Genomic DNA, 15,935 nt, shown 5'->3' with positions numbered 1-15,935 from the left:
GTTTTTACCCTACGCTAGGCTAACCCATGGATGTATAAAGAGAATAACAGCATTGGAGGTGGGGCCCCTTTCATTCCAATGAAAGTTGCTCATGGGCATGAAGCTGAAATTCAGGTAGTTCGACTTCTTGGGTATAAAGTTACCTGGAAAGTAGAAGTCCCTGGATTACAATGTTGGGCCCACAGAGTAGGCGCACTAAAGACCTTGCAGGCCAAGCAGCTAACTTCCAGTTTAGCCTTCCCCTAACTTGAACAGGAACAAAATGATTTAATCATGTGGCTCTTCGAGACTTTACAAATGTTATCGGACTGAATGGGTCAAATCCCATCAGTGAAAGGAGTCATTTCATGGGGACTGTGATGCTCTAAAAATATATTCACTGATTTACAGATGTCTCTTCCACAGTGTAAATCTGTAGGGGAAAAGAAAGTCTTCTTGACAGGGCTGGAAGTTGAGGTCACACAGTTTGGACATTGTGTCAAATTAGTTTTTAAAGTCTGGCACACTTTCTTTGGGTTTGGGCTAACCACATCCTGATTCCATTTCTGTACTTAAAGCCCAGTTCAGACCAAAGATTCGCAACGAGATGAGTTGAAACAGGCAACTGTTTGCATTGCGCCTTTTTGCAACGCTCTAAAAACCTGCCCTTTCACACCATTGCAGCTAGATGAGATGTTGTATCATCTCTATGCAACAACTCTCTGTATTTCCATTCTGATTTCCAACTTTTCAGGCTTATTCTGTGGCTGAATATAATTTGTAGCTTCTTAAAATATGAATGAGGATAGTGGGAGAGAGATACTGGCTACAGTTGCATTTGTAGGAGTGATGAAATGGCGAAAAAGGAACAAAACAAGCATCAGATGGGCTGTATTCATGATCAGTATGCCACAATGATATAAATAAGCAGCGGCAATTAATCAGTCCATTAAAATGTGTGTGCCTGAGGTGCATAAGCATATACAGCGAGCAGCACTGGCACACGTTGAGGACAGAAATAGAGAGCTTAGCAGGGACGGAGCACCTGCTGCAGTAAGTGCAATTTTGCGTCTGCGGTCATTTTGATTTGACCAGCTGACTTCAGTACAAAGCGATTGGCTGTAGAAACAGGCAACATGCTTTTTGTTTTAAAACCAGGTGCCGGAGATTCGACCAGCTGAGTTGCAGGAGACACCATCAGCCAACTTGAGTCCTATTCAGACCGGCCAGTTCACACCGCTGTAACTTTTCTCTGCAACATTTGTTGTTGTGTCTCGTTGTGAATCAGTGATCTGAACTGGGCGTTAAACACAACATATAACTGTTATCAATCTGCTCATCAAAAGCAAACAAGTATATTTTTCCCACAATATTGAAGTTTTTATATGTGATTAATACATTTTTAATTCATGTTTAAGAATTTTGCTAGTATCTGCTAGCTGCTCAGTGTTGACAGTTTTGTTCCTTTATTTGAGCCAACTCTTTTGCAGCTGCTAAGTGTTATGGAGTACAAACTGGATCTAAAGGTTCAACAGTTTACTGTGTCAACAAACCTACCTTATCAGATCTTTCACTTTTACGGGAATGTTGCTGGATGTTACTGTATGGACAAGTTTTTTTTCAGGGATTGCTCCAGTTTAGTTCTTCTACAGTTTAATATTAATAACCAACAGCCAATTCTCCAGTGGAGCTCAGGGATGAATTGCTATGAGGAGGTTTGTGCCACAGCTGCAGGACACCAACCTTCAACCAGAGGACCAAGAAACAAACTTTCTGTAAAATCCTGTGAACTCAACTTAAGTGCTACTGTGAGAGTTTGATGCTTTGCAAAAAATTCCTGGAGGCTGAATGGTTTCCACAATAGTGTGTTTTCATGTTGCTGTGGACAGAAGCTCTACAGACGAACATGAACTTTGACTTCTAACTCATCACTCCTTCTACACATTCGTCTTATCAGTCAAATCAATTCATCCAGTGCTCTATTTGTTCATGGCTGATCATTTTAACTTTGGTCTGTCAGTTCAATTCAAACTTTATTTCAGACTCACAAGAGGGTCGATAACAGTTTAACAGTTTAAAAGTTTACATGTTTTCTTTCTATTTATGACAAGAAGCCTTTGACTATATTATGCACTTATGCCATATACCCAGGTATTGTAAAACATGTGAACTTGCTGTTCACACTGAGTTTCTAATTATTTTTATCTATTGTTGGAAAATTAAGAATAGGTTCATAATAACAGATTTATGCTATTTACTTCACCCTTTAAAGGAGCTCTATACAACACTCAGAGCATTAATGTAGCATCAAACCACTATTTGCTATGTAAAGCTAAAGTGAAGTCATGGTGTCCTCAGCAGAGAGTGAAGTCATGCTCCCTCTGTGTGTGTTGTAATCTGAGCTTCTCTGTTCTTTGCTGTGGTACGTGGTCTGGCTGTGCATGCATGGTAGTGCATTTGAGTCCCTGTCTGTGTATCCCAATGGCTAGCTAATCGTTGCCCCTCTGTGAGGAACACATACAGCGGTTACCGCTGATTTCAGGACACTATGCTTCTGGTGGACGCCACACTATGGGCAGCACCCACCCTCCAGTTCCCCTCCACGTAAACAGTCAGTACGTTTATATGACATTAGAGAAAATCGATATATTGTGTTAGCCCGACTAAAACCGGACTTTTTATATACATGTAAACATGTTGGTCCGACTGATATCGTACTTAATCGAATACCCAGATAATGTTATCGGGAGTCAAATTACTCCTACATGTACACAGTCATCAGACTGTAACTGGTCGAGGCGATCTGCACATGCTCCACAGCTTCCACCTCGGGCCTTGACCTGGAAGTCAGATAGCTTTAAATGCATAACAGAGGAAGAAGCCAGTAACAACACGGTGAAATCTACATCCAGAGCTGTGCGTTTTTGGATGGACGAGGAGACAGAGTTTATGCTGTATCAGCTGAAAGAGTTAAATGTTTTTTTGAAAAATAGATGGGAGAAAAACATGGAATGGAGATTGTTTGATCTTTGATGTAATAGGTCAACCAAAAAAAAGTGCAATACTACAAGCTGAAAGGGGGCATATCGCAACCTATCGTAGCAGAGTCAGACATACTTCGGTCAATAAATCGATTCCCCTCCTGTGCTTGTATACTGGGACAAGGACAGTAGTCCAATTAAATGGCCTAGTGGAGTTAGAACTGTCGCTCCACTTAATTGTGCATGTAAACATACTGACTGTTAGTTCTGTCAACACAGGTGCCATTGTTAGTGCTGTAAACACTGCCATGTTGACAGCCATGTGGTGACAACCTCTGAATCATAAATATGATCTGAATATCGCAAAGAGCTCCTTTTAAAAAATAAGAATGAATGTATTTCTTAGCCGCTTGGGCCTTTCTGAGCATATCCAATGATAGTGACTCTACAATTACATAAAGGTAAAAAACAAACACAAAAGCTCAACTTATGAGCTCATGTGGTAACACACCTTTAACTGTTTATACTAATTTGACATATACAATATGATTGTAGTTATTTTTAAATCAGAAAGATTTTATTAATATTTCCTGTATTCCTATATGTCTGGTAATGAGTAGACAGGACATATTTGTGCAATGGGTCAATGAACTGAAGGTTTTCAAAATGTTGGAAATAAAAGGTGTGTAGCAAAACATCTGTGCGCAGGCTCTAATTCATTTTCTTTAGTGTTTTAAGTTAAGGAGTTGGTACATGATGGAGAATACTGTTTCAGGCAGAAACTACAGCTGAGTCACATTTCAGCTCAACAGCACTGTGAGAGCAACAGAATGCGTCATTCAGTAACAAACCTTCTTGGGTAGATGTGTCATACATATCCACTGCTAACATGTTAACGTATTAGTTGATTTTATTAAAGGACTCATCAACATGTCGATGCAAAAGAGATGATAAAATTGAGTGAGTTTGTCAAGGGACTGATAGTAGATATTTAATCTCAGAAAGCAGTGGACAGTGAAAAGGGATTAAGTACAGTGTAAAACAGGGGCAATGCAGGCGGTGCGGTTGCACCGAGTCCAATGAGGTGTGGGGGCCCATAAAAAGAATGGACCTTCCAGCAACATGACCTCTTGCCTGTATGTAAATCTTAATTTAAATTTTGTAGAAAAAAACAACTTAATCTGACCTGTTGGTCAAAAAATGAAAATACTGTGCAGGTGCTTTTTTGACCAAATGAAACAGGAACTGGACACAAACAAAATGAACATAAACTTCACAGAATATCACAGTAACACTGACTGAGACCATTATGGCTGCATACTTTTGCTAAGTACATTCTGACAATACTTTCATGCTTTTATGCTAACCAGCGCAGTGCCCCCTTCAAAACCTGCCTGTTCAGAACAGGAGCTATCATTGCTTGACTTGTGGTGTTGCTGCTCGCGGCTTTCTCAAGAACCCTCATGCAAACAACTTCACACTCAGCACTGCACTTCCTTGGTTCCTGAGCAACACTCCTGGACCCAGACAGCTATAAAATTAGATTAGATAAAAAATCATCATGTTGCTATTTTCATCCATTGTACCCCACAGTAACATACAAAAGGCTACCAAAGCACTTCAAAAATTTGCAACTCAGTGGTATACTACTAACCTACTGTGTACCTCTACTTCAGAGGAAAACATTATACTACATTTACCTTACAGAGTCATGTTACTGGTTACACTGCAGGTTCAGATTTTACTCACAACATATAACAACTACAATATGATGTTTTATTATTTATAAACTATTCAGCAATATATTAAAATTGAAAGCTTCACCTTGAACAGATGTTAAGTAAATTTAAATACATTGTGCCTTCATCGCATTATTTTCCTCCTGCTTCATTCATCCCTGAGCACGTGCATTACATTACATACACCTGTATGATGTAAAAAAGAAAACTAGAAGAAACACTTAGAAACACTTAACATCATGTACAGCAAATGATTTAGTTTAATGGTGTGAGGGCCAGTGAATAATTTTAGAGTTGACAAAACTGTTAAATTAATTAAAAAAAAATAAAAATCAGACTAATATTAGGACTTAATTCAGTTTTTCTGTTATTTAATTTTAAAATATTAGGCACATAAAAACGATTTTCTAAAAGTGAAGTTAATATTTGGTGACACTACACTGTATAAGAGTGAATTTTATTGAATATTTCTCTTTTCGGTACTGCACTTCGTAGACAGTCCTTGTTCACTCTGCTGCTCACAGGCTGCACACATGCAGTACAGCAACATTGTTGTTGTCTCAGCTGGAAAGAAGCGTAGTTTGTGTTTTATCAGTGTTTCACTTCTGAATGAATGATCCAGGAGTTCAAATGTGAAAACCTTTCCAACTTAAATGTACTGGTATAGTCAGGCAGCTGCTCTTCCCTCTTCTCAGTACTGTGCACTGACATTGAATCTTTTAGTGGTACGGAGTACTGGACTGTACTGGCCTTTTTTTTCCCCTGGTTATAAATTAACATGGCAAAAAAACAAATAAAGATCTACTTGTAGTCAGAAACACCGAATATACATGGTGAGACATGTCATGCTTGATTTACAGTTTGCTCTCCGCATAGCCCTGACGCCCCATCCCCACCACTGCACAGAGACAGCCCCCAGCAATGTGGGTTGGACGGGCTTGGGAGGACACCATACACTGACTGGATCAGAAACTTGAGTCTCGCTAGTTCTTACCACAGTTCTATCCAGGTGATCTTCGGGGCAGATGCATGGTCCCATTTCATCCAAGCATCTTGCTGGTACATGGCCACTTTCCTGCTGCAGCATTCCCCCTCCACCTCTACATGGATTTCCTCCTGAACCAGCTGCTTCTCTCTCTCTTCTCTGGGCTTTATCACAGCGTGGTCTTGTGTGGCTACCAAGACCAGCTTGCCCAACTGCAACTGATCCTACCAGGACACCATGTCTCAGCCTCGCTTCTGCCTGTTTGACTGCTTCCTGTGCTTCCTGCCACCTTCTCCCTTCTTCCGTGATGCCTGCGGAGGAGACTCTGGTGTCAGATGAGTCTCTGTAAAGAAACACCTCCCTGGCTCTGGTGACTTTGAACTCCTCTGTCAGGCTAGAGAAGGGAAGCTGCAGCTTGTTGGAGTGTCCATAAAGGGCAATGCTGCTTAGACTCTTTGGCAGGCCCAGCCACCAGTGCAGGAAGTGACTGGTGTTTTTTTAGAAGGCCTCCACAATGGAAATTGGGACTTTGTACATCAACAGTGGCCACAGCAGTCTTGGCGGGATACCATGCTGATATATCCATGCCTTGAACTTCCCTGGGAGACCTGACTTATCCACTGCTGATAGACAGGTTTTCAGATCCGTGTGTGTTTACTGAACTGCTACCTTGTTTTTCAGGGTGCTGCATTGTTCATGTCTTGTGCCCAGAAATCCATCAGTATGGGGTCACCGGCTAGGCCAGTCGTAAGATAGTTATCTGAAACACCTAGATGGTGTGGCTTGGACACATCATCAGTGATGAACCCAGGGTCATGGGGTGTTTCTAAATGTTATCTAATCAAATGGATCAGTTCTGATAGTAAAATGAATCATTTTGCGCGGGTTATGAAGTAAAAAAAATGTATCCACTGATTTAAAGACGTCTCCTTTGCCATGTAAGTCTATGGGAAAAAGTATTTTTGGGCCACATGGCATCACGAGACGGTGTAATCCACTGTTTGGCCACTACAATTGGCTTCTAAGCTTGATGCACTTCCTAGGGTCCTGCTCAGTATGTAGATGTGAACGGCTTATTCTAAGGGAACAAAAAGACATTATTTATTAGTTTTAGGTGATTATGAACTAAAGAAAACTTGGTCATGAATATTATATCTCATTTTTTGGCAATAGATGCCCCTTATTCCTACATACTGGACCTTTTTAAGTAAAATATCTCAATACATCTTCTATGATTAATATTAAGTCATTGGTACAAAAGACTTACTCAGTAATGTAGCTTTATTGAGCTCTAAGGTTTACTTTCATGACCTTGCATGTTTTCTTTCAGTCTTACTGTCTTCCTTCTCTTTCTGTGTCTCTCTCTGTGTTCTGTCACTGCACAAACCTTTGATCAGTGTTAGCAGCTCAGTAAACATGTCTATCAGGCCTGCTCTGTCTGGTAAACATTGTCTACCCTCCAACAGTGCAAAACACAAATGCCTGGGATCAGTCTACAATGTTATTACAACCATAGTTCACTGTTGGCATGATAAAAAGAAGTAGGCCTACACAGTATAAGGCTTTCTCCTCCACTGTTTATTCTCTACACATTATTAGAGATCTCAGATCGAAATCAAATAAATATGTCCTTGTTTTGTACAGATTGCAAGCCATGTACTTTAGATATTGTAAGTTGTCATGACCTCCCCTCTGTGCCCTGGCTGTTGTCAAGTCAGTTTGTGCAGATAGTAGTTTACTGGGTTCTGTCTAAACCCTGCTAACATTGGGACAACAGAAAATTAAGCTAGTATGAGGTTCACTGATAAAGGCTGGGCTATAGTGCTTGATCCATTAGGCAGCCCCATCACCAGAAGAAAATGGTGCCACTGTACATTTCTGCAAACCACAAATATGTTACATTTGTAAGTTTCATACGTACCATATCAACATCTCTAAAGTGGCATTATATATGAGCTGACGTTGTCATTAGGAGGTGGAGGAGGAGGTGGTGGATGGCATGACATCTAGGCGAGACACCTGCCAAGCTGCTGTCCACAGTGGGTGCTTTTTAGAGACCTATCACTGTTCTTCCTGCAACTCTTTAGCCCCTAGATGTGTGTGTTTTTTTAGTAGGTCATTCCTGTTTTTCCAGTGGATTTTTAGCCCCCACATGTTGGTGTTTTTTAGCAACCTGTCACTGTGTTTCCAGCAGATTTTTAGCCCCCAAACGAGGATGTTTCTTAGCAACACTGTGTTTCTAGTGGCTTTTTAAAAAACAAAATTGGGCACTTTTTAGGGACCTATTGCTGTTTTTCCTGTGTCTTTTTAGCTCCCAGACCAGCCCCCCAGTCTGTGGCAGTCTGTGGCATGTTTCTGGCGCGGATAGTGCTATAAAAAGACATTGCTGCATTTCATGCTGAGATTGTGCCCCCAAAACCAGGTATTTTAAGCAAAACAAAATCTTTTCCTAAACATAACCAGGTGGTATTCATGCCTAAACATAACTACACGTTAACCACAATGTTTTTGAAAAATAAAGTTTCAGTGTATCCGCTACAATAGGCAAATGTATCTAGGTTAACAGAAACTTACAGTACCAACATATTTTCTGGTGACTGGGTTAGGCTAAGGATATTGCCTTCCTTACCAATACTAGGACTGAAGAAATAACAACACTTCAACAATAGATCACTTATTAACTATATATTGACTGAGAAGCACCCAAGTCTTTTAGACTTTGTGTAATTCACAAATGTTCCAAACATACTAACGAACCTGTGTGTTTCTGACTACCTGTCAGTTAGGGGCAGCTGTGGCTCAGAGATAGAGTGGGTCGTCCACCAATCGAAAGATCAGCGGTTTGATCCCAGGCTCCTCTAGGCTGCATGTCAAAGTATCCTGGAGCAAGATACTGAACCCCAAATTGTTCCAGATGGCTGTTCCATCAGTGTGTGAGTGTGTTAAAAAACTGAGTAGCAGGTGGCACCTTGTATGGTAGCCTCGGCCACCAGTGTGTGAATGGGTGAACGTGACTTGTAGTGTAAAAAGCAATTTTAGACTAGAAAGGCGCTATACAAATGCAGGTCCATTTACCTGTCAACAGACTGACTATCTTGTGTCCCTGCCAGGTATGAACTGCAGAAATCTATCTTCCATCATCTCTTCAACCACTAACTTCCTCTGAAAACAACATTGCAATAATGTCTGGTTGACATTACACCACCTACCATACATACACAACTCCCTGAAATGCAACATTTCTGTGTTTGAACAGTGTGATCACATAGTTAGTTAGAAACAGTTAGACATCATGATGACTTTTTCCTTTACATTAAACTTTAGTTGTTTACAGACTTTGCTGACCCTTGTAGACCTATGGTTTCAGGTGTCATGCCTAGTATCTTAACAACAATAAATACTGTAGTTATAAGATTTATTAACAATGCATAATTATAACCTGAGAGACTTGCATAACTAGCAGCTTGCCTGGCTTCAACACTGCATCACATCACACTCATTTTTCACAACTGAATGTAAATACCCTTTAAATGTTAAAAAACACATATAGATTTGACTTTGGACTTTGGACCTTGAGATATTTCACAAATGAAATGGACGATATCTCACGTGAAAACAACTATTTAACATACAGTGTTTAACAGAGATTTGATTTGTCTCTTTTGTCTGTTGATGTGATGCAAAAAGATTTGATGAAATCTTCAAGTTAATCAACAACTTCCTGTGTCCACACAGTTCCTCTTTAAGACACGCTGCTAAGTTTCCCTCAGTGTGTTACAACAGCAAAACATTATACATAAAAAACACTTGTGACATATGGTTTGTGCAGGGCAGCAGATTGTGGTAAATTTTTCATACATGTAGTTAACACATACACACAGGTATCCAAATGTGTAAAGTATGGATGTGCATTCTGAAAACAACACAAATGAGTGGCAAAAGTTTTTTCTTTTTTTTTTTCAAAACATTCTAACACTCCTCAAACAATAAAGACATGGTAGAAGAAAACAAAAAAAAAACATTTGTGCAGGAAATGTAACTTAAATTAAGTATCATGTTGCCCTGCTGTCTCCACCCTCAAGGTCATTCTTTCCCAAATCTGGGAATGGACCCCTCTGGGCTCCGCACACAACCAGAGACAAATATGTGGACCTTTTTTACAGCTGACATCTTGACAGGGGCAGCTAATAAGCTGATACTATTAATTGCTGCATTACATTGCAATCATTAAAAAAAGCACATCCATTATTAACACACCTGTGATATTCCATCTAGACAAGCTTAAAAATCCTGCTGTAAAAAAACTGAGTGAAGCTAATTTGTTTGTGAAATAAATCAATGGTGTTTTTTTTCAGCTTCCAAAGGGGGACATGCCAGAATACATTTGGAAAACACTTCTTGAGGTCAACTGATCAACTGTGTAATTGATACTACTGTACCAGTTCCATGCACAGATATTTTGCAGGGCAGGTGCTCAAGTGGATAAAAGGACATCCCTTCCACTTTTTTATTTGCTTGCATGTAGTGATGGTGCAACAACAAAAAAAAAAAAAAAAGAAAAGAAAAAAATGTTTCTATTTGTCAGGACCTTGAGGCCTAAATATAGATACATACAGTACATTTGTGCACAGTAATGAGCAGGGAAATGTCTGAGGTGCCTATATATCCAAACTGTATATAACCTAGCAGCTGCAACACATACATATTCATTTTCTACATCATTTATTTATAACAGACAACAATAAAGAAAAATGTCACATTGTGGCAACTTTAGTTATCTATAAAGTAAAGTAGCCAAATTGAAAAATGCTTGTCTCTGAATAAATAAATAATAAACCAACCACCATCAGGCTAATTGCATTCTCCTCTCCTCTCTCTTTTCTCAATTTGTTATCCTCCTCTCCTCCCCCTCCCCTTTTTCAATAGTTATGCACTAATTCTTATAATCATCTTCTAAATAACAGACAGAGAACAGACACATGCAGCTCTGCGCTCCTCGTCAGTGCTCTTTATGCACCACAGCCTCAAACTGCATGTCATTTTTGTTTAATTTGCTTACCAGAGACACAACGAGGGAGATGTACACATTATTTCAAATTAAGTTTTGCTTTAAAAATACAGATGGAAATGACAAAGCAATTCAGGCAGTGGGCAGCTGGTGAATCCCAATCTGCCAGAGAATTGGGAGATGGCATGAATATACACAGGACTAGCTTACTTGTTGTCTAGCTTAATGGTGGGTTATTGCCTAAATAAGACTGGCTGTATTTAGACTTTTTAATAGTGGTTTATTTCACAAGAGTGACAAACAATGCCGAGGCTTAGGGCAAACACTATCGTTACCTGGCTGTCCCTGAAGGCAGGTAAGGGAGACGTGATGCTGCTCTGCAGGGTGCTCCATTTGTGTGCAGCTGCCACAAGGGAATTTGAAGAGGGAGGAGCAGGGGTTTGATACAGATGCAGTTGTTGGGCAAACAACACATATTTTTAATTGAGAATCGATGTCATGGGCCAGATTTAAAAACTAAAATATGAAATTATTCAAAGAAATAAAATATAACATGTCTTGCAAAAGGGCACATGCCTGCACCGTACAATAGTATTGATTACATAAAAATAAATAATGTTTCTTTCATTGATCCAATGTTACTTTCTTCTCTTAATGTGTATTCCCATCAGCAGCAACAGTAACAACAGACGAATGTCCTGTGTGCTTACAAAAAAAACGCATTTGCAGCAGGTTTTTTCCTGTAAAACAGGGTAGTATGATCATGAATACACAAACACATGACTGACAGGGCTCCTGTTGCATCTCTTTGGTTTAGAGATCCATCCAGTCAAACTGATCTGGTATTCAGCGCTGTCTAAACAGCGATGTTCCCTTTATAACCTCTCCTCCAAACTGATGGAGAAATCTGCAGGGAGATACAGAGAGGGCACAGACACACATTCTGATGTCTGGAGGACAGCCACATGTTACAGTGACACCACAGTGCTGGTTAAGAGAAACTCAGGCCATCCAGAAAAAATGGATGTCGTCTGAGCTCTGTCAGCAGAGGGTGGGAGAGAGCTAAGGGACAGTACTGAGACTCAGACGAGGCCTGTTGCACAGTCATCATGGTTAAGACTCAGAACAGATGCTCACACAAGCACATACACACATCCCAACCCAAATCCTTTCTTAAAAATTAAATGAACTAAAATCAGAATTTGTCAGATTAGTTTGGGTTTTTTTTACATTTATTTTATTTTACTTTCTGTTGGTGATAAAATTGGTAGCTTGACCTAAAACTTTGGAGCACCAGGTAGCTGAGTAAATGCTTTACACAGCAGGAATGGAAAGCTGAAAAAACTCTGTCATTAAACAACCTGTTGGGCAAAATGCTTTACAGTTCAATCAGACAGAAACCATGCAATGCCTCTGTGATTTGACGAGACAGTATGTGTACCTGTAAGTAAAATATAAAAGTCTGTAGGAACCATAGCACAGCTGGCTGGGTGTACAGTGACTGAGGCCACTATGCAGAAATACATCTTTCAAACCTCTTGCTAAATCTACATCTTGTACAGCAATGCACTTCCCTTTGTTGCTGCCTTTTCTCCAGATATTCTTGTGTCAGGAAGGATACTCCAGAGCAGAAACAGGAGAGGTTGATGTATTTCCTGTTAAATCCTTACAAACAAAAAAAAGACATAACGCTGTACATTTTCATTTGATAACAGTCTGCAGGACTAAAATTTTTTATATACATGCAACAATAAAGGATAACATAGCAGCCCATTGACACATCATTGTGATCAAACAGAAGAGGTCATTCCACTCAACTATGCCCCTGAGGCTGTCCCCATCATAGCAAATAAAAGCGTTAATTGTCTAAGTAGGACTATAAAGATTTGTCGACCACCCTGAACACTTCTCCAGCTACAGTTGTCCTTTCTACAACACTTTGTTTTTCTCTGTGGAACAGTCACTCTACCCTTTGCCCTACAGATACTGCACCCACGCCCTATCCATCACAAAGCAGATAGTGAGCCCACAAGGTGATAGGCCTGTGCTGCTTTAAGCTTTCTATCTGATCTAAGCCCTGTTTACACCTGGTATCAACATGCATCTTGGGTGATCTGATCACAAGTAGACAGGTCTTTGTCTGTCTGTTCACACCTTGCATTAGAATGCATCTCCACATGCTTCCCAAGTGACCACCTGTGATCAGATCTCACTTCCCTGCTGTATATGCAAATGAACCTGTGATTCATTTCCATTTGCAAAGACCAAATGTTGTAGTGTTTAAATGGTGGGAGGTTTGTTGTGCTAAATTGCTGCAGGAGTGTGAGCTCCATGTCGGGGACAGTTGGTGAGAGTCTGCCACTGTCAAGGCCCAGACACACTAAACCACCATCGGAGAACTAGCTGTGACGAAAGCCCCCTGCAGCATCGCCTCGCGTCTCCATGTCTTGGCCAAAAAGTTGCACATGAACACACCAAACCAGCAGCCAACAAGCACATATGTCTGTGTGAGAGAGACATACCTCTCCATACCAGCAGACAGCAGTCGTCTGTAATCGTCATTCAAAAAGGGAAACCAGAGGACCATCAGAGTGATTTAATTCACCGATGGGCTCCACTGTGCTGATGCCAATTCAACATGCTGAATCAGTGGAAAAAAGGCCAACTAGTGCTGACAAGGGCCAACCTCGCACCAATGAGGGCGGCAGATGCTCACCAACAGAACCAACTTTGACCAATGGCCGACTGTTGACTTGGTGTGTCAGGGCTAGCTGTTAGCATCGTATGGCTAACTCTGACCTAATGATTATTAACAGGCTTAACGACAGAGTAAAACTGTTTTGGTGTCTTAAACTTTGTCAGAACTGTTTAACAGCTGGTGCTGTGTTAGCTCATGTTGACCAGGCAGACATTTAACTGACAGTTCGCTGGTAGACCTGCGAGTGTGGCCATATGCACCTCCAACCACCTCCAAATGTGGTCTTAGTGATCGGATCTCGACATGCATTGAGGTTGCATTCACACCTGTACTTAGAGCTGTCCACTTGTGATCCAATCACCAAAGGCCCTTTTTACACAGAGATTTCGCTGTAGAGCCACTGCAAATTCCCTTCTTTTTTAACTAATTTGCATTTTTACATAGAACCACATGACAGCAGCATCATTCCACTGTGTGATTTTAGAAAGCATGCCGGCATGGCAGAATCAAAAGAAGCGTGACGGGCATGACATTTAAAACAACAGCGTTGGCCTTAGTGTGACATACAACATATACATCGGTAGCGCTCTCTAAACAATAACAATTGCATTAACATGCGAATAGCAATCATTTACTGTCTCTGTTATATGGACACCCACTTCACCAACTACCCCTACACCACTGATTATTACTGTCCTCTCTGTGGAAACAGGGTTGAAGCTGTGAACTTTTAAAAAGCTGAATCTACTTTGCCATGAGTCAGTGATATAATATAATTAGCCTGATGATTAGCTTAATAAATGGTGTGAAATTCTTGCCTTGAAGAGACAGTGTAAAAGAGGCTAAAGACACGTCTTAATACCAAGTGTAAGCATGGCTTTAGGGTTCACAATGCGACAAGTTGCTTACCTGCAGACTACATTAACAGTAGGAGTGACTGAATCCTAACTATGGTCTCTTGAGTTACTGTGTCACATCATATTTCATCAATCAATTATTCAGTTAATGCAGAAAATAAGTGGCAGAATAATCGATAATTAAAATGATAATTAGTTGCAGTCCAAAATTATTAAAAAGTCAGTGCTGACTTATAGCATGAGCTGGGATGCAAGTGGTCTCTACTGTTGAAGTCAAGCTGGTATTGCCCAGGCAAACACAATGACCTCTGTGTATCACTGTTGTATCAGAACATAATGTATTATAAGAAAATTTAATGTTTCCCACAGTGGCATGACATTTACTCATACTGTAGGAGACGGGATTGCAATAATCATAGTATAACCCCCCAAATTAATCTGTACAGGGAGCCAGGAAGAGTTTTACTTGCGGTTTACTTGTGGGTGAGACCATATACCCCCCACAAACACCCACCTATCATGCAAATTCAATTCTATTCAGGTGATTAGATCGCACCTGACATCCAAAATCCCTTCATCACACAGTGATTAGGTTAATTCAAAGCTTTCCTCAATCACGCAACCATACATACATGAGAACAAGATTGTAAACACCCTGGGGCTGTGTTTACTGTGAGATCACCAAATATGAGATATGCCTGTGAGATAACATGGTCAGTGCTCTGCTGGAAGGTGTGTGTGGATATCTTTGCAGCTAGTTGTGAATGTTGTATAGGTGCAAATTTACAATTTGTGTTTATTGAACACATACCACCATGTGCTGTTGGTCTCTAGGGCCTATGCTAAATGCAGATGGTGTTACTGGTCTGATAGCTGGTCATCCACATATTGTTTGTATTGTCTGTTCAAGTTAAAGATGCCTGAAAATACCTCAGTGGACCAAATATATTTACAAAAATATTATCTAGCAACCAGCTTGCTGTTCGTTCATGTACACCAGGTAGTCAGTGGCGGATCTTCCTTCCTGGCAACATAGGTGGACAGATCAGAGCTGTGTATACAGCTCTGCAGCAGACAAGTATGTCTTTGTGTGTGTGTGTGTGTTTTCCTGGTGCCGCGTTTGGCATCACGGATGAGCCAGAAAGCAGGTTAATAAACAGTAGAAAACAGCATGGAGGCCAGTTAAAATGTTATGGTTGTTACTCCTTTTAAGTTTAAGTGTGTAACTTATACAGTTTTTCTTTCACACTCAGTGCAGACTAATTTGGAACGATGTTCGATTGCTGCTTGAGTGGAGCTGCATGGTGTTTTCTGGCAGCCTGTCACTGCATTGCGCCAGCGAAAGGGGCTAAAATTAGCGTGTCCACCCTGTTGTTGTATGTCCCATCGCTGCTGATGGACGCTGATCAGAGCTGGAGCCGATAAATATCTGTTGCTACTGCATGAGTCATCTGACCTAGGGGTGAAAGCCGATTGTGACCTTTGCCATTAAATAATAAGCCAGATTCTAGCAAGTGTTAGTGGTTTGTTTGTGCAGTGGGAAAGCAGCCCAAGTGATCAGCTCAGTCAGAGCATGCACTGATGGATATGGAGTGTAGTGTGTGGAGAGCATTATAAGTATGCAGTATGCATAGTAGTGCGCAGTCCAAAAAAAAGAAGATGAGTTTAGTCCATAGGGACATGGGTTG

Source organism: Epinephelus lanceolatus, chromosome 12, assembly GCF_041903045.1.
Source record: "Epinephelus lanceolatus isolate andai-2023 chromosome 12, ASM4190304v1, whole genome shotgun sequence".
Taxonomy (NCBI): Eukaryota; Metazoa; Chordata; class Actinopteri; order Perciformes; family Serranidae; genus Epinephelus; species Epinephelus lanceolatus.
The sequence above is the reverse complement of the archived record's forward strand: the minus strand, read 5'-3'. Positions refer to the sequence as shown.